This window comes from Balaenoptera musculus, chromosome 5 (genome assembly GCF_009873245.2).
Source record: "Balaenoptera musculus isolate JJ_BM4_2016_0621 chromosome 5, mBalMus1.pri.v3, whole genome shotgun sequence".
Lineage (NCBI taxonomy): Eukaryota > Metazoa > Chordata > Mammalia > Artiodactyla > Balaenopteridae > Balaenoptera > Balaenoptera musculus.
This window is the reverse complement of record NC_045789.1, coordinates 94,913,715-94,939,094: the sequence shown is the minus strand read 5'-3', so window position 1 is coordinate 94,939,094 and position 25,380 is coordinate 94,913,715.

The following is a 25,380-nucleotide window of genomic DNA, read 5'->3' as shown; positions in this document are numbered from 1 at the left end:
TCTTTTTATCACTCAAGGATTTCTGTTCAGTGACATTTGTTGGATAGGATTTGACCTGTTGTATGAATTATGCTCTCCATCTAAGGAAGCTGTTTGGGTACTAATTTGCTCTCTTGCTTCTAAGCAACCATGGATAGGGAGAGGGTCAGGCAGCTCCTCAAGCTGTTTCAGGGCAGCATCTGTTACTGGGTCCTAGAGGAAGGTGTGTTCATCCCTCCTGAGAAGGAAAGGCAGCCAGGTTGAGGAAAACAGTGTGGGTGGTTAGCAAATGTGCAGCAGTGCAGGCTCTTCTGAGCTTCAGGAAAATGAAGTCAGGATCACAATTCAGAGATAAGATTGTTTTGATTTTTATTTTCAAAAATAAAAAACATTTTGAGGCAACATGGTGAGAGAACTAAGAGTCAGAAAAGTAGGATTCGAGCCTTTAATTAACTAATCTTTGGACTTTCATGTGCTTAATAATTTCTCAAAGTTTCAGATTTTTATGTACAGAATGAGGATGACATTGACTCTGACTACCTTCCTAGAATTGTTCTGAAGACAGAATGCAGTTGTGCCCAGGAAGGTGATCTGCAAATGCTGAACAACTGTACAAATGTAAGTCCTTGTTGCTGTGACATTTTTGTGATTTCGTTGCACTTGTAGTTTCCAGCATCTGAAAGAGAAAAAAAAAAACACCTTGTTTTCAATATGGAAGAAATGATGTGTCCGTTCACCAGCCCTGACTGTATGACTGTTTCTATAGGCTCTCTTCATTGTTAATGGGTCTGTACCCGGGGTAGACCCATGGAGGGTACAGATGTTGCCATGTGAACTTAACTAAAAAGGTCAGGAAAGATCCATTGATTAATTAATTAATTAGCTAGCTTGTTTGTTAATTCAACAGTTATTAAGAGCCTGCTAAGTGTGTTGTGTACTGGGGATACAAAAGTGGAATGAGACAGAGTCTCAGTCTGGCTGCCAAGTTACAGAATAGCAAGAAAAACATACATCTTAATGGATATTATACAGTGATGTAGCAGATGCAATGAGAGAATTAAGAACAGGGCACAGTGGAAGAACAGAGGAGGGGTACTTAATATATCCTGTGAGTTGGACGTGGAAGTCAGGGGAGGCTTCCTACAAAGGGTGACTTCTCCAGTCTTGAAGCGTGAACCAAAAGTACTCAGGTAAAGTGATCTGGTGAAGGTGGGCACAGAACGCATTATGGGTAGGGGAGACTACCATGATCAAAGTTACAAAAACAAGAAATAGCACAGTGTAGTATAAGCAGTTTAATGTTCCTCTGTGTGTGTGTGTGTGCGCGCATGCGCGTAAGGGTGAGAGAAATACGTTAAGAACATTTTATCCTGAATGGAAACAGCAAAGGACTTTAAGCAGGTAGTGGTTGAGGATGGGGTGGAGTTGTTCGCATCTAAGTCAGGAGAAATACCATTACAGTAACTTCTGTGCTAGATGATGGGAATCTGAACTATGGCTATGGTAGTTGAGATTGAAGTTAAAAAAAAAAGGAATGAAGAGATAATAACCTGGGTGGAAAATTCAGCAGCCCTGCAAGAGGGAAGAGTTTTGGTTGAATTCCAATTTGGTTTCTAGCTTGGGTTATGGGTTGACGGACGGTTTTACCACCAACTGAGATGGCGAATGCAGGAAGAAATTCAGATATAGAAGACAGCAAATTCAATATTGTACTTGTTGAGTGTGAAAGAATTTCAGGTCACCCAGGTGGGATGGTAGCAGGCATTTGGAAGCCAGATAGCACCCAGTCAGAGGGAGCTTGTGACTTCCTGGGCATGCGTGGGTGGATTAGACACATTTAGGGGCAGGTCAGTAGTAACTAAGTGGGGGAATTTCATTCTTTTAGCAGACACTGCTCCTTGCTGTCTATGGCAGCTGTAATCTAAATGTCTTCTCTTGAAGGCTCTACCCATAATTCTAAGTAATAGCCCTTGGGCTCTCCTGACTAAAAATGATAAATCAAATGCATCCCATAGTGGCAAAGAGCTCTGGGAAGGGAGTTGGGAGTCTAGAGGTCAGTTCCTATTCTGCCTCTAGGTAAGTCAGTTCTCTTCTTGAGCCTCTCCTTCCTTATCTTTTAAAGGATGAAATGGGAATTGTTGGCTTCCAAATTTCATTAAAGTCTTGAGGTTCTGTGACCTATCTATACTGCTTTTCTGTTTTACAATGCTGACTTTTAATTCTGAAATTAGTAAAATATTAAGCAATAGACTCTCTTAAATAAAAAGTAAAGGTGCAAAACCTTCTAAATTACTGAGTTCCTGGAAACTGATCATAAATCTGTGCACAGTACCTCCTCTGCTACCTGGATTTCCATTAACCCAGAGCTCTATTAACAAGTTCTGCACACGCAGTGTAATCTCAGAGTGGGGCTCTAAGTTTATGCCCTTTGTATGCTGATGATTGATATTCATTGCGGTTGCCTTGAGGCAATGTGAAAATCCAAAGTCATCAAAGACAGAGGAAATTATGTCCAGCCTAGTTTCAAAGGTGAACTGTATTGCTTTTGCATGATTTGAAAGTCATTAATCTATGTGTGGTGTATATCAGGGCTCCCTGACCTTTTTGTGGGGAGAATTTTTTTAATTTCCGTGAGACAGATTCTTTGATTAACTAGAATTTCCCTTTTCCCTGAATATATTAGATAAGAGGGTTTCATATTTACTTACAAGATCCATTGCTCTATTCATCTTAATTTTATGCTCATTTGATGTTAAACACAAGTGAAGATGAATCTGAGGTACAGTGGAAAAACCTCTGGGTTAAAAGTCAGGAGCCCCAAGTTGAAGTCCTAGCTGTGTCACTAATGAACTGTGTGAACTTGGACAAATCACTACATTCTCTGGGCTTCAGTTTCACCATCTATAAAATTAGAAGGTTGTAGCAGGTAATCTTTAAGGTCCTTGAGGTTCTAAATTGGCATACATATCTATCTTCCAAGTGCTTCAGTTAAATGCAACATTAATTGACTATACTATGGTATTTTTCTAGTCAAGATAACATTAGCTTTATTTTATAACTAAGGAAACTGGGATCTAGGGAGAATAAATACCTTGTTAATGGAAGAGCCAGAGTTTGAGTTCAAGTGTTTGGTTTTCAAGGCCAGTGCTCTTTCCTATACACACTCTGCTGTGCCTCTCATGAGAGCAGAGCGGGCTGGTACCTGTGAAAACTGGGGACTTTGAGGGCGAGACGCTTTGCTCTTGAGAAGATGATGTATATTTCACTGTCTTTCTCAGTTTAAGAAATGCTCTGCACTGCTTTTTCGTGGCTCCTGATTGTTGCTTTCAATCTTTCTTGGATCAAATCATGTCTCTTGGCAGCTGCGATACCGTAATATGAGGATCAGATCTGCCTGCCTGTCTCAATAGCTGTCAGTTTAATCTCTGGGTATTTTTAGGTGCCTCAGATAAAGGTAATATAAATATAATGAAAGAATGAATTTCTTTCTGACACTTTGTACCATTTGTATAAAAGAAAGGAAATCTCCTTTAAAAATACTGTTTTTCTCAAAATGTGTACTCTGCATGGTGTTACAAAACCATAAAAACATTTTAGTGGCCAGATGAATTTAGGAAACCTTTCTTAATATTGTGAGAATTCTCGGAGCCTTTAAGACAATAATGCTCATTGTGAATTTAAAGGAGGGAGAAAGCATATGCTCTTCTCCAACCATAGTTAACTACAAATTGTCCCCCAGCCTGTCTCCCCACTCCAACAGCAGAATGTTACAGGACTCATTTTCTGGAATCGTCTTTGTACAGGGAGTGGTACACACTCCCTGTGTGCCAAAAGGGAAGGTAACTGTAATTTATTAAACACCTACTATGTGCCAAGGATTTTTATAAAAGTTATTTTATTTACTTTTTTCAACTCTATGGGGTGGTCTTTTGATCCATATTTATTCGGTGAAGAACTTGAGGCTCAGATAGGTTAAGGAACACAGTTTGTGAAAGCAGAGCCTAGATTCAAACCTACATCTAACTGTCAAGTCCCGGTTGTTTATGACATTTCACTATGTATTTTAGGGTGAGATAGCGACAGTCCAAACACCTGGGCTGAGGGAGCAATGTTCTCTACTGTGAGATCATTCTCACTGCACTCAGATCTGTGCAGAGCCAGCTAAAGGCAACTTGCAGCTTATCTCCAGTGATAGCTTTCCCATCCATTGCCCTTTCCCTCCCTCTGCAGTGGTTTCCCCAATCTTCTGGGAAAAGGGTTATTTCTGGGTATGTGAACAAGACAGACCTTATGGGGTTACTGTTTAGGGTTAGGCCTGATTCAGAACACTATATCTTCCAATATTTGGCTCTACTTTTGGAATGGGAAATTTCCCAGCAGAGAGGAGAAGCCTAACCGTATGGCACGTTTGACAGGAAGTTGCTATTCATCCACATCTTTGATGCATTTCCATGACATCTGATTGATTTGGAGTGTTTTGTTTATGCTGTTCATTTTGTGACAGAGTCAGTGGGATCATCTGGAAAGAACTAGGGGCATTGGAGTCTGGCAGTCCTTGGGGTGAATTTCAGCTCCAACAGCTGTTTGCTGCAGGCCTTGGATGTGTTACTTTATGTTCCTAACCCTCATCTACCTTGCAAGGTGCTTGGAGGATTCAATTAGGCAATGTGTGCATGATCACTGGCACATGGTAGGAGTTCAGTGGATGGTAACAATTATCATGACTACTATTGGTGTAATATGTATACCTGAGCCCTTTCTTTGTACCTCAGAGAAGCTGTTCTTTGCTGTCCTTGGTGAAATGGAATTCAAAAGAATATTTCTCATGATTACTCATGGTAGGGAGAGTCATCTGGTGGTCTGTAATTTCTGGATCACTTCTCTCCACAAGGGGAGGGCAAGTTCTTAACCAGATGATACAGAGTGAGAGGCACTCCTGACACTGATCTTCCATGGACTGAGCATAACTGAAGTATGATGTAGGTTTAAGCTCTTCTGCTTAAGGATGCATATGAGTAACCTATAGTCAATTTCAGGAACCAGAAATTATGGCTTTACCTAGGTAATCTGTTTCTTGTACCTTAGATAGTAAAGGAGGGGCATATCAGGGGGGATATTAACAAAAGATCTCATGGTTTAGGAAATCCCATGGGGACCATATCTCATCTTTTTAACCTTTCATCTTCCCACTGCCCCCTTCTGCACCCCCAATGTAATCTTTCCCTCACCTCTGGTGTCACTAACACTGTCCTTGGATTCTTCCACCTTTCTGTATAAACAGATTCTCAGCTATATCTGTCTTTTCTTGTTTTGCAAATGCTGCCTGAGTAGGTTTCAGCTGATTATTAAAAGGATTTTCCTTTGTGTAGTCATCTATTGCCTCCAAAGAGGTGATAGGGTAACTCTAGTCCTCTTGGTGGGAGGTTAGGAGAATGGAGTGTTTTAGCTCCAATTTCACTATTTTTCAACAAAGGTGCCTATATCTACATTTGCCCACATCACCCCCAGAGGAAAATAAAATGAACTTCTCTAGAGAGGCATTCTAAGAATCCAGCAGTCACAAAGGAAGACCAGCGAGATTTGCAAACAGAACACGTACCTGAAAAAATCTGGATGACAATATAAATAAAAAATAATGAAACACTGGATGAGATTCAAATGCAGCACACATACATGTTTCGTCATGGAGTAACACCATCGCTACAAAAAAAACCCAACAATAAAACTCCCATGATTTCCTATATAAACAATTCTGTAGAAGAACTGAAGGAGGAGATTGTTACTGTTGAGATATAATTTATAAGAGCAAGAATTATTTCAAAGCACAAAATTAAAAAATAAAAAAGCAAAACAATAGGGAAATGATAAGGGACTTAAGGATAAATCTATGAGACTTGGATAAACATTTCAGAAGAGAAGCAATGAAACAAATCAACACCCGAAAGGGATCACTGGGTTTTAGGGTGAGTTGATGAGAAAATAACCAATACATTAAGGCAAGAGAAGATAAGGAAAGGAGCAAGGGTGCAGAATCAATCTCAGTTTCTCTTTCACTCTAAAAATTAGACTGCAGAGTATAAAAACAGATGGGGAATATGTAATATAAGTGCTAAACTAGGGGTCTTAAAAGAGAAGATACATACTGATTTACTGTAAGGAACAAATCAAATAATAATATAGAACTGAAAGCAATAATCCATTTTAACAAAACTAGGGTCCTGGGGTAGAGGAAGGGGAGGAAATAGCTCTTCTTATTGGGGTGGAGCAAAGGGAGGAAATAAATTGTCTTCGTGGAGGAAATAGTTGGTATTTTGTTTTCTTATAAGAATAGAGGATTCTGTGATTATGAGAACAGGAACAAAGAAGGTGGTCACCATCAAATGCAAAATATTAGAACTTCCAAATTAGCAAGGGGAAAAATAGAATAGCAATTTGATCAAATCATCAAACACAAAGGAAAATAAGGAAATAATAATGCAAAGTAAACAATCAAACTAAATTATCATGAAAAGAAGAAATCAAATCATACAGAGTATGAGCAGACTGACTTTTCCCCTTTAAAAGACAAAAATTTTCAGTTGGGTTAAACACAAAACTGAGCTATATGCCTTAACAAAATCTATGTCTATAACTATATCTTTATACTTTAAAAAGTGATAAAGAAAGATAGAAGATTAAGGTGGATCAGAGAGATACAAAAGCAAAAGGAAAATGCAAACAAAGAAAACAGGCATGGCAGCATTATTTTATGACATAGGTGAATTCAAGGTTAAATGTAATGAAGAAAATAACAAGGGACATTATGTAAAATGCAGCAGTTTATGAGGGCAATATATTTATATTCATTTGTCCACCAAATATTTACAAAAATCAATCATTTACTTAACTATGAATTAAACCTTCAAAATAAAAAAATAGATTTTATAAGGCAAATTCAATCATCATAATTCAATGAAAATTAAAATAAATAAATAAATAAATAAATAAATAAATAAATAAAAAGGTGACAAAATCTTATCTTTTTGGAAATTATGAAAAACTCTACTAGGTAAACTTGGGACAAAAAGGAGTTTGAAAGAGAAATTATAAACTACAAAAATAAAACCAACTTAGTGGCAAAACCTATGGGACATAGAACTATATACAGAGAACACTTTAGAGTTTTAATACCTGTATTATGTCTTCACAATTAAAGAAGAAAGAAAAATGTGAATACTTATTTTAAGAAATTACTAGAACAACAAAGTAAACAAAAAGAAACTAGGAAGAAGGAATCAAGATAAAAAATCAAATTAAATGAAATAAGAATAAACATAGTAGAAATAATAAATCAACCCAAGAGCTGATAGCTGAAAAGTCCACTAAAAATAGATAAACCCACTGTAAGTCTGATGAAGGGAAAAGAGAGACCAAACATTAAAGAGGAAGTAGATATAAACAAAGATGCAAGAGAGAGAAGAACAATCGTGGAGATTACTGCACATAACCTCTAGTGGGCACTGTGGTGTGCTGCCCTGGCACCTCCTTCAGGACTAGAAGACTCATTTTCTCATTGTGGGGAGTGTTGGTGGCTAATGGCTCACAGCTGTGTCTCTTTGCAGGAATTGTTTTTGGCCAAGGGAGCTGTCTTGCCCAAGTTCCCATCCAGTGTAAATGGTCCAATATGTATTGGGGACAGCTTACATCTCAAAACTGGTTGATACAGAAACATGAAATCCCTACCCTCTTGTCTTACTTTGGGACAGCTCTGAAGGACCTTAGCTCCTAGTGGGATAGCCACTGTCACTGTTGCTCCCAGTTCAACCGCTTCATCTGCTCAATCACACCTCCTATACTTTCTTACAGGTGCTTTTGCTGAGAGCACTTCCCAATAAACCCCCTTTATACAAATCTCCATTTCAAAGTCTGTTTCAAGGAAACCTGATTTAAGGTATAGTCCTATGACAATTAAATGAAAATCTAGAGAACATGCACAGTTTTCTATGAAAAAATAAATTACGGGAATAGAGATGCAGACGTAGAGAATGAACGTGTGGACACGCAGTGGGGAAGGGGGTGTGGAATGAACTGGGAGATTGGGATTGACATATATACACTACCATGTGTAAAACAGATAGCTAGTGGGAACCTGCTGTATAGCACAGGGAGCTCAGCTCAGTGCTCTGTGGTGACCTAGATGGGTGAGATGGGGGGGTGGGGTGGGAGGGAGGTCCAAGAGGGAAGGGATATATGTATACATATAGCTGATTCACTTCGTTGTACAGCAGAAACTAACACAACATTGTAAAGTACCTATACCCCAATTAAAAATAAATAAATAAGTAAATTACTGGAAAGGGATGCTTATTTTCACCATTCTCATGTTTCCAAATAAACTTTACTGATGGGTAATTTACATTAAAAATTCTACCCATTTTAAGTCTACAGATGGATGAGTTTTGACAAACATGTACATTTCTGTAACCATCACCAAAATCAAAATATAGGGTATTTCCATCACCCCAAAATGTTGCCTTGTGTTCCCTCCAGCCAACTCCCATCTTCCTACCTCCAGCCTCAAATAACCACTAACCTGCTCTCTATCATTATAGACTAGTTTTCTAGAGTGTGTATGGTATGTACTCTTTAGTGTTGCACTTTGGTTGCTTAGCACAGTATTTTTGAGATTTGTCCCTATTTCTCACAGGGCTTTCTTCCTCTCTTTCCTTCCTCTCAAGGATCATAGTCCTTTACTGCTTATTGAAGGACTGCTTATTACTGAAAACAGTTGTTTCATGTATTTTGTCTAGTTTTGTCGTTCTTTAAAGCATGATGATGACTCTTGTGTCTGTACTATTCATGGGTAGAAGTGGGAAGCCCTTGCCATTCTTATTAAATATTTTCTTAAATGTTATAGAGAATTCACTATGAAAACAAAAAGGAATTAGTGGTTTAAATATAGGTAAAAAGGAGATAAAGCTCATTCCACTTGCTGATGTTTAGCTTGTTTATCTGAAAAACTTCAGGGACCTTCTAACAATATTTTACATAATAAGAGAATATGGGAATTTGCCTGAATATAGGATAAAAACATAACATTAATTGGTTTTCATTGGCCTAGTAATAAACAACTAGACAAGGAAATGGGGAAAATATATTATTTTTAGTAGCCATAAAAATCTATTAAAAATTTAAGAATAAATTTTATAAGCAAGACCAGGATTTATATGAAAAAAACCAAAATTCTTATTGGTAGGTTTTTTAAAAAATAGCTAAGCACTTACTTACTTTCATCACTACTCTGAGTACTTTACATCTATTAACTCATTTAACCTTCCCAGAAACCCTGGAAGGTGTTATTATTATTCTCATTTCATGTATGAGATAACTGAGATATAGAGAGATTAAGTAACTTGCCCAAGTTCATACAGCTTGCAGTGGATAGAGCCGATATTTGAAATCAGGGCTGAACAAATGGAAAGAAATACCCAGTTCTTCCATGAGGTTACTTCACACAAAAATATATTTTTAAAATGTGAATATGATTGTGCTACTTTCCTACTTCAAACTCTTTATTTACTGCTGCTCTTAGGATGAAGTTAAACCCTTAAGCATTTCTAAACCTCCAAAATATTTCTTCTACCCACCACTACTATTACTGTGCTAGTTCAATATCCTCATCATCCACTTATTCATTCATTCAACAAGTAGATGATCTTGGTAGCAGAGGGCAGATTTGAGGAGGCCAGGAGAGACAGGAATGAGCCCAGTTATGAGATTGTCACAGAATAGGCAGAAAATGGTGAGAAAACTAGGAGTAGATAGGACAAGGTATATTTGAAATATATTTTAAAACAAAAAAAATGGCAGCACTTAAAGGCTAATTGGGTGTGAATATTGAGGGAGTTGGTCCACTCCAGCATGGCTTTCAGGATTCTAACTTAGATGAAGGATACTTTCAAAGTCTTTGCCTTGTTGTTGGATTAAATGATTGAGTCCTACTCTAGTGTCCTTTAGCCAGACTGACATTAATCTATTAATAAATGTTTTTTGGTTTAACATAAAAACTAGATTTTACTCCATCAAAAGGTACAGTCATCCTTCAGAGCTTATACTTTGAAAGTCTAAGCTGTAGAAGAATATAGCAGTTGAGAAATGTGTAGGTGTGAGGGATTGGTTTGATATAATGGTTAGAATCTGGAATAGAATTGCCTGGGCCTCAGTCAAATCTCAGTTACCACTTACCAACCATACTTAACCTCTCTGTAAATCAGCTTAGCTTCTCCATCAGCAAAGTGAGGATAAAGGCTATGGGGTTTTGTATAGATTTAATGAGGTAATGGATGTAAAGCTCTTAGCAAGATATCTGGCACATAGTTTAAAATTCCCCAAATTGATGGGACCTTCAAGATAGCGGAGGAGTAAGACATGGAGATCACCTTCCTCCCCACAAATACATCAAAAATACACCTACATGTGGAATAACTCCTACAGAACACCTACTGAATGCTGGCAGAAGACCTCAGGATTCCCAAAAGGCAAGAAAATCCCCATGTACCTGAGTAGGGCAAAAGGAAACAGAAAAAACAGAGACAAAAGAATAGGGATGGGACATACACCTCTGGGAGGGAGCTGTGAAGGAGGAAAAGTTTCCACAAACTAGGAAGACCCTTCACTGGGGGAGATGGGGGGTGGGCGGGAGCCATGGAGGAGAGCGCAGCAACAGGGGTGCAGAGGGCAAAGCGGAGAGATTCTTGCACAGAGGATCGGTGCCAACCAGCACTCACCAGCCTGAGACGCTTATCTGCTCACCCACCAGGGTGGGTGGGGGCTGGGAGCTGAGGCTCGGGCTTCGGAGGTCAGACCCCAGGGAGAGGACTGGGGTTGGCTGTGTGAAGACAGCCTGAAGGGGGCTCGTGCGACACAGCTAGCTGGGAGGGAGTCCGGGAAAAAGTCTGGACCTGCCTAAGAGGCGAGAGACCATTGTTTCAGGGTGTGCGAGGAGAGGGGATTCCTTCCCTGTCTGCCCACAGAAGGCAGAGCACCGCCTAAATGAGCTCCAGAGATGGGTGTGAGCCGCGGCTATCAGCTCGGACCCCAGAGACTGGCATGAAACACCAATGCTGCTGCGGCAGCCACCAAGAATCCTGTGTGCAAGCACAGGTCACTATTCATAACCCCCAGGAGCCTGTGCAGCATGCCACTGCCAGGGTCCCATGATCCAGGGACGTGGTGTGCCTCAGGCTGTTGCAATGTCATGCTGGGCTCTGCTGATGCAGGCTCGCCCCACATTCCAATTATAACTATTGTACCCCTCCCTCCCCCTGGCCTGAATGAGCCAGAGCCCCCTAATCAGACGCTGCTTAAACCCCATCCTGTCTGGGTGGGAACAGATGCCTGAGGGCGACCTACACACAGAGGTGGGACCAAAACCAAAGCTGAACCCCAGGAGCTGTGCGAACAAAGAATAGAAAGGGAAATTTTTCTGTGCAGCCTCAGGAGCAACGGATTAAATCCCCACAATCAGCTTGATGTACCCTGCATCTGTGGAATACCTGAATAGACAATAAATCAGCCCAAAATTGAGGTGGTGGACTTTAGGAGCAACTGAAGATTTGGGGTCTGCTGTCTGTGACTGATTTGTTTCTGATTTTTATGTTTCTCTTAGTATAGTTTTTAGAGCTTGTTATCATTGGTGGATTTGTTTATTGGTTTGGTTGCTCTTTTTCTTTTTTTAATTACTATTTTTTGATTTTCATAATTTTTATATTTTATTTTATTTTATTTTATTTTATTTTATTTTATTTTATTTTATTTTATTTTATTCTTTCTTTCTTTTTTTCTCCCTTTTCTTCTGAGCCATGTGGCTGACAGGGTCTTGGTGCTCTGGCCTGGAGTGAGGCCTGAGCCTCTGAGGTGGGAGAGCTGAGTTCAGGACATTGGACCACCAGAGACCTCCCGGCCCCATGTAATATCAATTGGTGAGAGCTCTCCCAGAGATCTCCGTCTCAATGCTAAGACCCAGCTCCACCCGCTGGTTAGGAAGCTCCAGTGCTGGACGCCCCATGCCAAACAACTAGCAAGACAGGAACACAACACCACCCATCAGCAGAAAGGCTGCCTACTAAGCATACTAAGGCTGCCTACTAAATCATACTAAGTTAACAGACACCCCAAAACATAACACCGGAAGTGGTCCTGTCCACCAGAAAGACAAGATCCAGCCCCAGCAGCCAGAACACAGACACCAGTCCCCTCCACCAGGAAGCCAGCAAAAGCCACTGAACCAACCTCACCCACTGGGGGCAGACACTAAAGACAACGGGAACTACAAACCTGCAGCCTACGAAAAGGAGACCCCAAACACAGTAAGTTAAACAAATTGAGAAGACACAGAAACATGCAGCAGATGAAGGAGCAAGGTAAAAACCCACCAGACCAAACAAATGAAGAAGAAGTAGGCAGTCTACCTGAAAAAAATTCAGAGTAATGATAGTGAAGATGATCCAAAATCTTGGAAATAGAATGGAGAAAATACAAGAAACGTTTAACAAAGACCTAGAAGAACTGGAGAGCAAACAAACAATGATGAACAACGCAATAAATGAAATTGAAAATTCTTTAGAAGGAATCACTAGCAGAATAACTGAGGCCGAAGAATGGATAAGTGACCTGGAAGATAAAATAGTGGAAATAACTACCACAGAGCAGACTAAAGAAAAGAGAATGAAAAGAATTGAGGACAGTCTCAGAGACCTCTGGGACTACCTTAAGCACACCAACATTTGAATTATAGGGGTCACAGAAGAAGAAGAGAAAAAGAAAGGGTCTGAAAAATATTTGAAGAGATTATAGGTGAAAACTTCCCTAACATGGAACAGGAGGTAGTCAATCAAGTCAAGGAAGTGCAGAGAGTCCCAAAGAAGATAAATCCAAGGAGAAAAACGCCGACACATATTAATCAAAGTATTAAAAATTAAATACAAAGAAAAAATATTAAAAGCAGCAAGGGAAAGCAACAAATAACGTACAAGGGAATCCCCATAAGGTTAACAGCTGATCTTTCAGCAGAAACTCTGCAAGCCAGAAGAGAGTGGCAGGACATATTTAAAGTGATGAAAGGGAAAAACCTACAACCAAGATTACTCTACCCAGCAAGGATCTCATTCAGATTCAACGGAGAAATTAAAACCTTTACAGACAAGCAAAAGCTAAGAGAATTCAGCACCACCAAACCAGCTTTACAACAAATGCTAAAGGAACATCTCTAGGCAGGAAACACAAGAGAAGGAAAAGACCTACAAAAACAAACCCAAAACAGTTAAGAAAATATAATAAGAACATACATACCGCTAACTTCCTTAAATGTAAATGGATTAAATGCTCCAACCAAAAGACACAGAATGGCTGAGTGGATACAGAAACAAAACCCATATATATGCTGTCTACAAGAGACCCACTTCAGACCTAAGGATACATACAGACTGAAAGTGAGGAGATGGAAAAAGATATTCCATGCAAATGGAAATCAAAAGAAAGCTGGAGTAGCAATAGTCATATCAGACAAAATAGACTTTAAAATAAGACTATTACAAGAGACAAAGAAGAACACTACATAATGATCAAGGGATCAAACCAAGAAGAAGATATAACAGTTGTAAATATTTATGCACCCAACATAGGAGCACCTCAATACATAAGGCAAATACTAACAGCCATAAAAAGGGAAATCAACAGTAACACAGTCATAGTAGAATAAAATACCTAGGAATAAACCTACCTAAGGAGACAACAGACCTATATGCAGAAAACTACAGACACTGATGAAAGAAGTTAAAGATGATTTAAACAGATGGAGAGATATACCATGTTTCTGGGTTGGAAGAATCAACATTGCGAAAATGACTGTACTACCCAAAGCAATCTACAGATTCAATGCAATCCCTATCAAACTACCAATGGCATTTTCACAAAACTAGAGCAAAAAATTTCACAATTTGTATGGAAACACAAAAGACCTCGAATAGCCAAAGCAATCTTGAGAAAGAAAAACGGAGCTGGAGGAATCAGGCTTCTGGACTTCAGACTCTACTACAAAGCTACAGTAATCAAGACATTATGGTACTGGCACAAAAACAGAAATATAGATCAATGTAACAGGATAGAAAGCCCAGAGATAAACCCATGCACATATAGTCACCTTATTTTTGATAAAGGAGGCAAGAATATATAATGTAGAACAGACAGCCTCTTCAATAAATGGTGCTGGGAAGACTGGACAGCTACACTTAAAAGAATGAAATTAGAATGCTCCCTAACACCATACACAAAAGTAAACTCAAAATGGATTAAAGACCTAAATGTAAGGCCAGACACTATAAAACTCTTAGAGGAAAACATAAGCAGAACACTCTATTACATAAATCACAGCAAGGTCCGTTTGACCCACTTCCTAGAGAAATGGAAATAAAACAAAAATAAACAAAGGGGACATAATGAAACTTAAAACCTTTTGCATAGCAAAGCAAAACATAAACAAGATGAAAAGACAGCTCTCAGAATGGGAAAAAATATTTGCAGACGAAGCAACTGACAAAAGATTACAAGCAGCTCATGCAGCTCAATATCAAAAAAAAACAAACAACCCAATCCAAAAATGGGCAGAAGAGCTAAATAGACATTTCTCCAAAGAAGATATACAGATTGCCAACAAACACATGAAAGGATGCTCAACATCACTAATCATTAGAGAAATGCAAATCAAAACTACAATGAGGTATCACCTCACACCAGTCAGAATGGCCATCATCAAAAAATCTACAAACAATAAATGCTGGAGAGGATGTGGAGAAAAGGGAACCCTCTTGCACTGTTGGTTGGAATGTAAATTGATCCAGCCACTATGGAGAACAGTATGGAGGTTCCTTAAAAAACTAAAAATAGAACTACCATACGACCCAGCAATCCCACTACTGGGCATATACCCTGAGAAAACCATAATTCAAAAAGAGTCACGTACCACAATGTTCATTGCAGCTCTATTTACAATAGCCAGGACATGGAAGCAGCCTAAGTGACCATCAACAGATGAATGGATAAAGAAGATGTGGCACATATATACAATGGAATATTAGCCATAAAAAGAAACGAAATTGAGTTATTTGTAGTGAGGTGGATGGACCTAGAGTCTGTCGTACAGTGTGAAGTAAGTCAGAAAGAGAAAAACAAATACTGTATGCTAACACATATATAAGGAATCTAAAAAAAAAAAAAAAAAGGGTCTCATGAACCTATTAGCCAGACAGGAATAAAGACACAGAGGTAGAGAATGGACTTGAGGACATGGGGAGGGGGAAGGGTAAGCTGGGATGAAGTGAGAGTGTACCATTGACATATATACACTACCAAATGTAAAATAGCTAGCTAGTGGGAAGCAGCTGCATCGCACAGGGAGATCAGCTCGGTGCTTCGTGACCTTCTAGAGGGGTGGGATAGGGAGGGTAGGAGGGAGGTGCAAGAGGGAAGGGATATAATGATATATGTATACATATAGCTGATTCACTTTGTTATGCAGCAGAAACTAGCACAAGATTTAAAGCAATTATTCTCCAATAAAGATGTTAAAAAAATTCCCCAAAATGCTAGCTATTATTATTTATAATTTATAAAAGTCTTTATTTTAATTTCCTAAAATAAAGCAGTAAATCCAGACAACCATATAAAGAGAATGTCAATGTAATTTTGTGTTTGTCAAGTTGATAAACATGAATACTGTACAGTTGATTCCTATGAGTTATTTTTTACTTGCCAGGGAATTTTTTAAAAATGGTTTTACTACTTTATTTTATTTTAATTAATTTATTTATTAAAAAAAATTTTTTTTATTGTATTTATTTATTTTTGGCTGCGTTTGGTCTTCGTTGCTGCTCGCGGGCTTTGTCTAGCTGCTGTGAGCCGGGGCTACTCTTCGTTGAGGTGCGGGGGCTTCTCTTGTTGAGGAGCACAGCCTCTAAGCACGCGGGCCTCAGTAGTTGTGTCACGTGGGCTCAGCAGCTGTGGCTCGCAGGCTCTAGAGTGCAGGCTCAGTAGTTGTGGCGCGTGGGCCCAGCTGCTCTGCAGTATGTGGGATCCTCCCAGACCAGGGCTCGAACCCGTGTCCCCTGCATTGGCAGGCAGATTCTTAACCACTGAGCTACCAGGGAAGCCCCACCAGAGAAATTTTGTGGTGGTAAAATATACGTAACATGAAATTTGCCATTTTTAAGTGTACAGTTTAGTGGCGTTAAGTACATTCATGTTGTTATGCAGCTATTACCATTATCTATCTCCAGAACTTTTTCATCATTCCCAACTACCAGAGAATTTTAACCATTGCCCTTCTCCAGAGTTTCAGAGAAAGTTGTGTATACATTTTGCTTTTTTGGAGATACTGCAAGTATTAAGAGTAAACATGTTCTAAGTTTGGTCTCCCTTCTAAATGTTTGATGCCTTTATGATTTTATGGTTGAAAGGTATTGACTCTCTCCCTTCCCATGAGTATTGTTGCATATAAAAGCCCAGAACTTCTGTAGCATCTCACCTCCAGCCTGAGGATGGGGCTGACACTTGGATGTAAGCTTCTCTGAAGCCAACTTTCAGTTGAGCCAATGCATTTCCATAGTTGAAGCTAGTCTGATTTGAATTCTTTTTTATTTGCTGTGGAAGTCATCTCAGCTAAAACACTGCTCCAAGGGTTAAGTTTTTAAAAATTATGTCACTTGATGGAATACACTTTAGGTATCTGAAAATTCACTTATGACAATCTACACGCTAATTTTCTATGTTTTTTCCCCTTAGGACTTTTGAATTATCCTAAATCAAGATTAATAACACAGTGACTTAGTCCTGTCTACAGTTTGGGGAAGCCATCTCTTTTCCTCCTTCATATGGTCCTCAGACCAGGAGTAAGAGAATGAGTTAGTTAACCTCCTATCTAGAGCATTCTAACATGAGCTGTGGCTTGTCTTTCTCCCTTAGAATTGGAGGATAGATCTTCTGAATTTTTGATGCCTGCTTTTCAGGAGTATTTAATTGTGCTGCATATGACTTCTCATAATAGGCTTCTCATGGCTTAGCCTTGTGAATCTTCTTCCTACTTTTTCCCCAGTAGTGGTGTGTCTGCCTCTCCCATCTCCCAACTCCTCATCGTCCCAGAGGAAATGAGCTACTGGGACCATGTTGTATAGTCCTGGGCTAATTCTTAATAGAGGGCATGAATGTGAACCTTAGGGATCAATTCAGAAAATTCTCAATTGTTATCCTTTAAAATATTTTTTCTCTCCCATTATCTCTATTTTTTCTTTCTGGAAGTCCAATTAGGTGTTTTTAGACTTCATCATTTTATTCTCAATATCTTTTTATTTTTCTTCATATTTTCTATCATCTCTCTCGGTGCTGTATTCTTGTAACCGCTCTTCAACTTTCAGTTCACTAGTTCTGTCTTCTGATATATCTAAACTGTTGTTTATTGTGTCCACTGAATTACTATTTTACACTTAAAAAAAATTGAAGTGTAGTTGATTTACAATGTTGTGTTAGTTTCAGGGGTATAGCAAAGTGATTCAGTTATACATACATATATATCTATTTTTTTCAGATTCTTTTCCCTTATAGGTTATTACAAAATATTGAGTACAGTTCCCTGTGCTATACAGTAGGTCCTTGTTGGTTATCTATTTTATATATAGTAGGGTGTGTATGTTAATCCCAAACTCCTAATTTATCCCTGCCCCTGCTTTCCTCTTTGGTAACCATAAGTTTGTTTTCTATGCCTGTGGGTCTATTTCTGTTTTGTATATAAGTTCATTTGTATCATTTTTTTTTAAGATTCCACGTGTGTGATATCATGTGGTATTTGTCTTTCTCTGTCTGGCTTACTTCATTTAGTATGATAATCTCTTGGTCTATCCATGTTGCTGCAAATGGCATTATTTCATTCTTTTTTATGGCTGAGTAGTATTCCATTGTATATATGTACCACATCTTCTTTATCCATTCATCTATCTTGGACACTTAGGTTGCTTCCATGTCTTGGCTATTGTAAATAGTGCCGCAGTGAACATTGGGGTGCATGTATCTTTTCAAATTATGGTTATTTTTAGTGACCATAGTTTTCATTTCTAGCAGTTTTACTTTTCTGTCTTTTTCAGCTCAGCCTCATATCTTTAAATAATATTCTGATCCTTTTTTGTACTTTTGCTACTCTATTTTATTACTTTAAATATTTGTTTTATATTTTGGTTGTATATCTCCAATATCTTTGCCTTTGCAGGTCTGATTCTGCCATCTGTTGCTTCTGCTGACTATTCACACTCACAATGGCTTGTTTCCTCATGGTTTGCCACTTCTGATTAAGTTCATATTCCTTGGAAGTTTGTCAGTAGGTTTTATTTGAAACTTGGGTTTAGAGTATGTTCTCAAGAGAAGATTCAGGTCTGTTCCTGCCTGACTGCTGGTGAGGCAAAACCCGGGAAATACTTATTTGGTTTGAGCTTTTGTTTTTCTTAGGTCACGCGAGAGTGTGAATTCTGGCCCTAAAATCCTGTGAGTGTGGGTTTTTGGTTCATTATAAAATACATTTTAATATTATTCAGTGATTTTGAGGGTCCTATCCTGGGAGTTATCTTCTGGACATCGAATTCTCTATGATGCCTAAAATGGGAGTGCTCATTTTAATATGGTATGATCTTCCCCCAAGTTAAACCCCTTCAAATATTTTCTACCTAGAGTTTTCTGGAGAGTCTGGTTCATGAGTGATCCACAGCAAGGGCCTCAAGTTAATATTGGCCAAATGGCTTAATTCCTGCTTTGCTATTTCTATGACTTGTGACCACTCAGAGATCACTTCTGTGCTTGGTGACTATTGCTGATATTCCCGCTCTATTCCTATGGACAAAGGACTGCAACTATCCTTTTTTTAAAAAAAATACAAGTTCTGGCCAATTTTATTAAAGAAAAATTTTGCAAGATTTACTTTTTACTAGTCTGTTCTGACTTGCTTCTAATGATATCAGAATCACCTAGATCAATGATACCCAGTGTGCATACTCTGTAGTTTTTTCCCACACCCTGTGCCCCATTCAATATTATTGCCACTGTAGTGATGGACACCAGTTTTGGCTAACATGGCATAGTACTCTGTTTCAGATTTCCTGAAGGTGCGGCAGTTGTTGGTGAGGATGACCAGTTTCACTTTGCCTTGTCTGATCATTCCCTTAGCTACTCCTTCTGGAGCATATACAGACTCTATCCATTTCCCCACCTCTAGGCCTGGAGATACTAGAAATAGAACACAAGTTATGCCACCACTAGAAGTAGCACCCACAGGCCCAATCCTATCCTTAGAATTCTTTACCAGGTAGGCTTTCTACCTAATCTAGACCTGTAGTCATGTGCTAGTGGCCCTTTCATCCTCTTCCACTGGGAGTACCTCATCTCTTCAGTCCTCAGAATTCAACCCAAAATGAGCAACAGTAGTCTCACCTTTATAAGCCCTTTACCCTCACGTTTTATATCTACCTTATGCCAGCCCCATTGCTGCTCTAGGATCCATCTCTTCAAAGGAAAATTGATCTGGAAATATCCATTCTGGTCAGGGTTAATCCCCTCCCCTCTTTTAGGAGTGTAATCTGGCCACATCAGTCCCCAAGACAGTGGGAACGTCATTACATTTTCTAAAGCCAGGCATTCTGTGTTAAAGAGCTCTCCCATATCCCCATGTGTGATACACAAACAGTTGGGTCCAGGCTGTGCTGGGCCAAGCACAGTCCAGCCCCTTCCTCCCAGTCTGAGGTAATGAGGTAAGAGGCATGAGGTAAGAGAGAGTCAGCCCTGCATGGCCGCCTGCCATAGCCTGAGCTCTGCTTCTTAAATATGGACAAGGATATGCATAGTTTCCTAAGAACAACTAACATAATGTTGAGAGCTAGGTCTGTCTGTATCTGTATTTAGAGTTAAAAACATCATTCTCTTATTATACAGAGAATCAGGAGCTTAAAGTGACTGTTTGCATGTGTGATGGTTAATTTTATGTGTCAACTTGACTGGGCCATGGTGCCCAGATATTTGGTCAAAATTGTTCTCGAAGTTTCTGTGAGGGTGTTTTTGGATGATATTTATATTTAAATCTGTGGAATTTCAATAAAACAGATTGCCCTTCATGAAGTGGGTAGGCCTCATCCAATCATATGAGGACCTGAATAGAACAAAAGACTGGATTACAGTCTTGCCCTGCCTTCTTGGGATAGCATGACTTTAAGCATTCTCCCTTTATGTTTGATATCATGAAATTGCTCAGTTAGATTGCAAACTTTACCCAAGAGTGTATGTAGGTAACAGTGAGTCTCAAGGGGAGATGGGTCACATCTGACAATCAGGTGTATTTGCTATTGCAGAAGGTAAATCAGCTATAGGTAAATCTAATAAAATTAGTAGTTGTTTTAAACCTATTATATGCTCACTATGGTAAAAAATATCAAGAGGATGTAAGGATGCATTTTCTACTGTTGTTGGAGAGATAAGAGGTATATAGACTGGGAAAAAAACTGTATCATGAAAGATACTTTGGCTGATAATTTATTAAGGTATTAACCTGTGTCTCTCCTACACTCTTCTCTCTCTCTCTTTCCATATATATATATAAAAAATATATATAATATATATATATATATATATATATTGTGTGTGTGTGTGTGTGTGTGTGTGTGTGTTTTGGTACTCTAAAGGCTTCATTCTTCCAGGAGTCATTTTACTGAGGAACAAATGTTGAAATAACACTACAGTTAGATGGCATGATTAGGTGACTTAGTGTTAAGAAGAATTCCAGTGTATGTTTGATGAGCCAGTTTTTCCTTTCTGAGACATAGATTAATTACGCTGTAGGCTGGAAAAGAGAATATGACAGGAAAGAGACCCTAGAGCTTGATAGCCATGAGAGAGAAGCTGTGAAGTCCACCAGAGCCAGTTCCATCCCTTGTCAGCACCGGGGGCTGCATGGGAGGCGAGCCAGGGTGAAGCTGTTCTCTGGCTGCTACCTGGTTTGGACTAACTACCAAATGTGGGGCTCGACCTATAGTGAAACGGTCATCTATGCCCTGAGATTCTGCCTTCGCCTTGTCTGACTCATCATGTGGGAATGCCCTCTTTTCCATCCAGGTCCCTGGAAACTTCTAGATTAGCAGGTGGGGTATTTGGACGCTTTATAAAGTGTTAGTAGTCTGAGGTCTTTGCGTCTGCCCAAAGGGAGACTACTCATAACACATTTGAAATCTCCACCTAAGCCAGGAATGTGATGGAATACGTCTCATGGGTAGTAAGTTCTCACAGGGTGAATAGTAGGTGGGTGTGAGAAGCTTAAAGATGAGACTTGGGTCTCTAATGATGTTGCTGTTGATCATGCCTTGTGCAGATGCAGCCTAGGTCTGAATCAGGTCTGAATAACCATTCAAGAGGCAGAAGATAGGGGTCTGAATCCTGATCTGACACTTACAAGGCATGAGATCTTCAGCAATTCACTTAACTTTCTGGGATTAATTTCCTTCTCTATTAAACGTGGTTAATCATTTCAAAAATTAATTATATTTGTGAAATCACTTTGGAAACTACAAAACACAATATAAATATGAGTTTTTACTAATTCTTTCCTCACCTACAAAATTAGGATAAGAATGATTTCTATGCTTAAGGGTTGTTGTGAAGGTTAGATAAGTAAGGCAACAAGAAATAATTTCAGAAATGCTTTGTATCTAGAAGAGTTATTTTTTTAAGTGCCTATATGGATTTAATTAATTTGTGCTTTAAAGTGAGGTAAGTTTTGGCCTAACTTCCTCTTTTCTACCCCTTATCCTCCACCACCCACATCTTTTCAGTACGAGAATTTAATAATATTTTGCATGCTCCATATGGCTAATAAAGACTCTGTTTTGCTCATGTAAATAGAGTTACAGGAGACAAATCCTTTCTCTTGGTGGCTGAGTCTTACCTAAGTAGGAATTAACACATATTCATGGATATTTCTTCCTGACATTATGATATTCATGCACAAAAGCTATCCCCGGGTGGTGGTTTGTTTAACTATCATCACCATACTCCATCTATTTCATTGAAATGCACAGTGAATGTTCCTAATGCAACTCTCTGCTCAAATTGTGGTAAACTTATATCAAGCACCTCTTTAGACCAAAATAACTCCATTACTTCGTTTATATTTTAAGTGGCAGAGGCTCCTGGAATTAGCATTCATCCTTCTGATGCAGATGCTCCCTGGAGAAAAATAGTCACACCCACCATAACATGATGAATAAATAATGATCAGACCATTGAGGGACAGTGTAATTACTCATCATATTGACACTGTTTAGTTGCTTGTAAGCATTTTGTCAAAAAATGCATCCATATAACGTAACACAAAGTAAATTTTATTTTTTCGAAGCTGTTTTATAGCTAGTTAAATCTTAACTGCAGACTTAGTAACTTTGTAGACAAAAAAAAAAAAACCCCATAATTTAAAATATAGTTTGGATGTTCTCCTTGGCTCTTCATCAGTCATTTTATTTTTACATAGTTATTGTCAATATACACAGAGTCTGTAAGGCTCTTTTTTCACTCATGTTTGTATTTTCATGAAGTAAGTTCTACATACCTTTTTTTTGGGTTGTTGTTTGATGTTGTTTTATCTCATAATTTGCTTAATCATCCCCCTCTTGTGGGCCAGTTGTATTAAAACCGTTTACCTGGATATAAAAATGTCAGCTTCTCTTTATTCATTACTAATATCTCCATCTTCAGATTGTTTAAATAAGTAGTTTTCCCCATTTGATGAATATCTAAGTCACCTTTGGAGATTTGTAAAATAAAGAGATTATTTTGTCTCACGCTAAACTTACTGAATAGTATCTGTGGGGATGCTTGCTTGTGAATTTTGAGAAAGCTCTTCAGCTAATTTTGATGAAGAAAGAAGTCTATGTTGACCATATGGAGCAGATACTATATACTCTGTGGATACAGCTAAAATAAGCTCCATAACAACCATTATCTTCTTTAGCTAACGTTTATACACACACACATGCGCACATACAATTTTTGTATAATTTTAACTTCAGTGGACATAGTTACCTCTAGCATGATGTCACAACTGTTTTACGTAGTTCTGCCAGCTTCATGGGTTTATCTGCCTTATAGCTTCTCAACTAGAGAATAAACTAAATGATTGAAAACTAAGTTTCTGTTTCCTCTATATCCCCAGAGTACTCAGCACAGGGCTGAGTGCACAGTAGGGTCTCTGGTAATATTGTCTTCTCCATTCCTAGCCCTTTAAATGAAGCCAGCACGCCCATACTATGAAGCAGATGGTAAAATACAGCTCCAGTCTCAGGTGTTTATCCAGGCTCACCCTGAGAGCTCAGCTCCTGTGATTCCTTTTGTTGGTTTCAGTGTTCTTAGAGATTTATTCATTTATTTGTTCATCCAAATATTCCTTGAGTCCCCATGTGTCTATGCCAGATACTGAGGACACAGAGCCCATCCTATCCTATATATCCTGTCCCATCTGCCAGCAAGGATCTTATCATCTGGTGTTGCCTTTGGTTAAGAGTTCCCTTCCTCAGAGAAAGATGTCAGGCAGCTAGTCGGGACCCTGTGTTTGGGTAGGAGGATACACTGCCCTAGCTGCCATGTTTTAGCTCACATTAAAATACTTGAAATTTTTCAAACTCACAGCCAACATAATACTAAATGGTGAAAAGCTGAAAGCCTACCTGCTAAATTCTGGAACAAGACGAGTATGCCCACTCTCACCACTTCTATTCAACATACTATTGGAAGTCTTAGCCACAGCAATCAGAGAAGAAGAAGAAATTAAAAGTATCCAAATTAGAAGGGAAAAGGTAAAATTGTCATTATATGCAGTTGACATGATACTCTATATAGAAAAATGCAGACTCCACACAAAAACTATTAGAACTGATAAAGGAATTCAGCAAGGTAGCAGGATACAAGATAAACACACAGAAATCTGTTGCATTTCTTTACACTAACAATGAAATATAAGAAAGAGAAAGTAAAAAAAAAAACCAATCCCATTTAAAATTATATTAAAAAAATTACCTAGGAATAAATCTAACCAAGGAGGTGAAAGACTTACATGCTGAGAACTATAAAACACTGATAAAGGAAATCAAAGATGATTCAAGGATATGGAAAGATATCCCATGCTCTTGGTTTGGAAGAATTAGTATAGTTAAAATGGCCATACTACCCAAATGAATCTACAGATTTAATGCGATCCCTATCAAATTACCCATGACATTTTTTACAGAACTAGAACAAATAATCCTAAAATTTATATGGAACCACGAAAGACCTAGAATTGCCAAAGCAATCATGAGGAAAAAGAACTAACTCAGTCATAATCCTTCCAGACTTCAGACTATACTACAAAGCTACAGTACTGGTATTGGCACAAAAACAGACATATAGATCAATGGAACAGAATAGAGAACCCAGAAATAAACCCACACACCTGCGGTCAATTAATCTTCAACAAGGGAGGCAAGAATATACAATGGAGACGAGACAGTCTCTTCAGCAAGTGGTGTTGGTAAAGCTGGACAGCTGCATGTAAATCAGTGAAGTTAGAACACTCCCTCACGCCATACACAAAAATAAACTAAAAAATGGCTTAAAGACTTAAATATAAGACATGACACCGTAAAACTCCTAGAAGAGAACTTGGGCAAAACATACTCTGACATAAATCCCAGCAATATTTTCTTAGGTCGGTCTCCCAAGGCAGAAGAAATAAAAGCAAAAATAAACAAATAGGACCCAATTAAACTTATACGCTTTTGCACAGTAAAAGAAACTATTAACAAAATGAAAACACAACCTATGGACTGGGATAAAATATTTGAAAATGATGCTACTGACAAGGGCTAAATTTCCAAAATATACAAATAGCTCATACAATGCAATATCAAAAAACCAAACAACCCAATCAAAAAATGGGCAGAAGACCTAAATAGACATTTCTCCAAAGAAAATATACAGATGGTCAAAAGGCACATAAAAAGATACTCAACTTTGCTAATTATTAGAGAAATGCAAATCAAAACTACGATGAGGCACCACCTCACATTGCTCAGAATGGCCATCATCAAAAAGCTCACAAATAATAAATGCTGGAGAGGGTGTGGAGAAAAGGGAAAACTGTGGGTGGGAATGTAAATTGGTGCAGCCACTATAGAAAATCATATGGAGGTTGCTTAAAAAACAAGAAATAGAGTTACCATATGATCCAGCAATCCTGCTCCTGGGCATATATCCAGAAAAGAAGAAAACTCTAATTGGAAAAGATACATGCACCTCAAATTTCACTGCAGCACTATT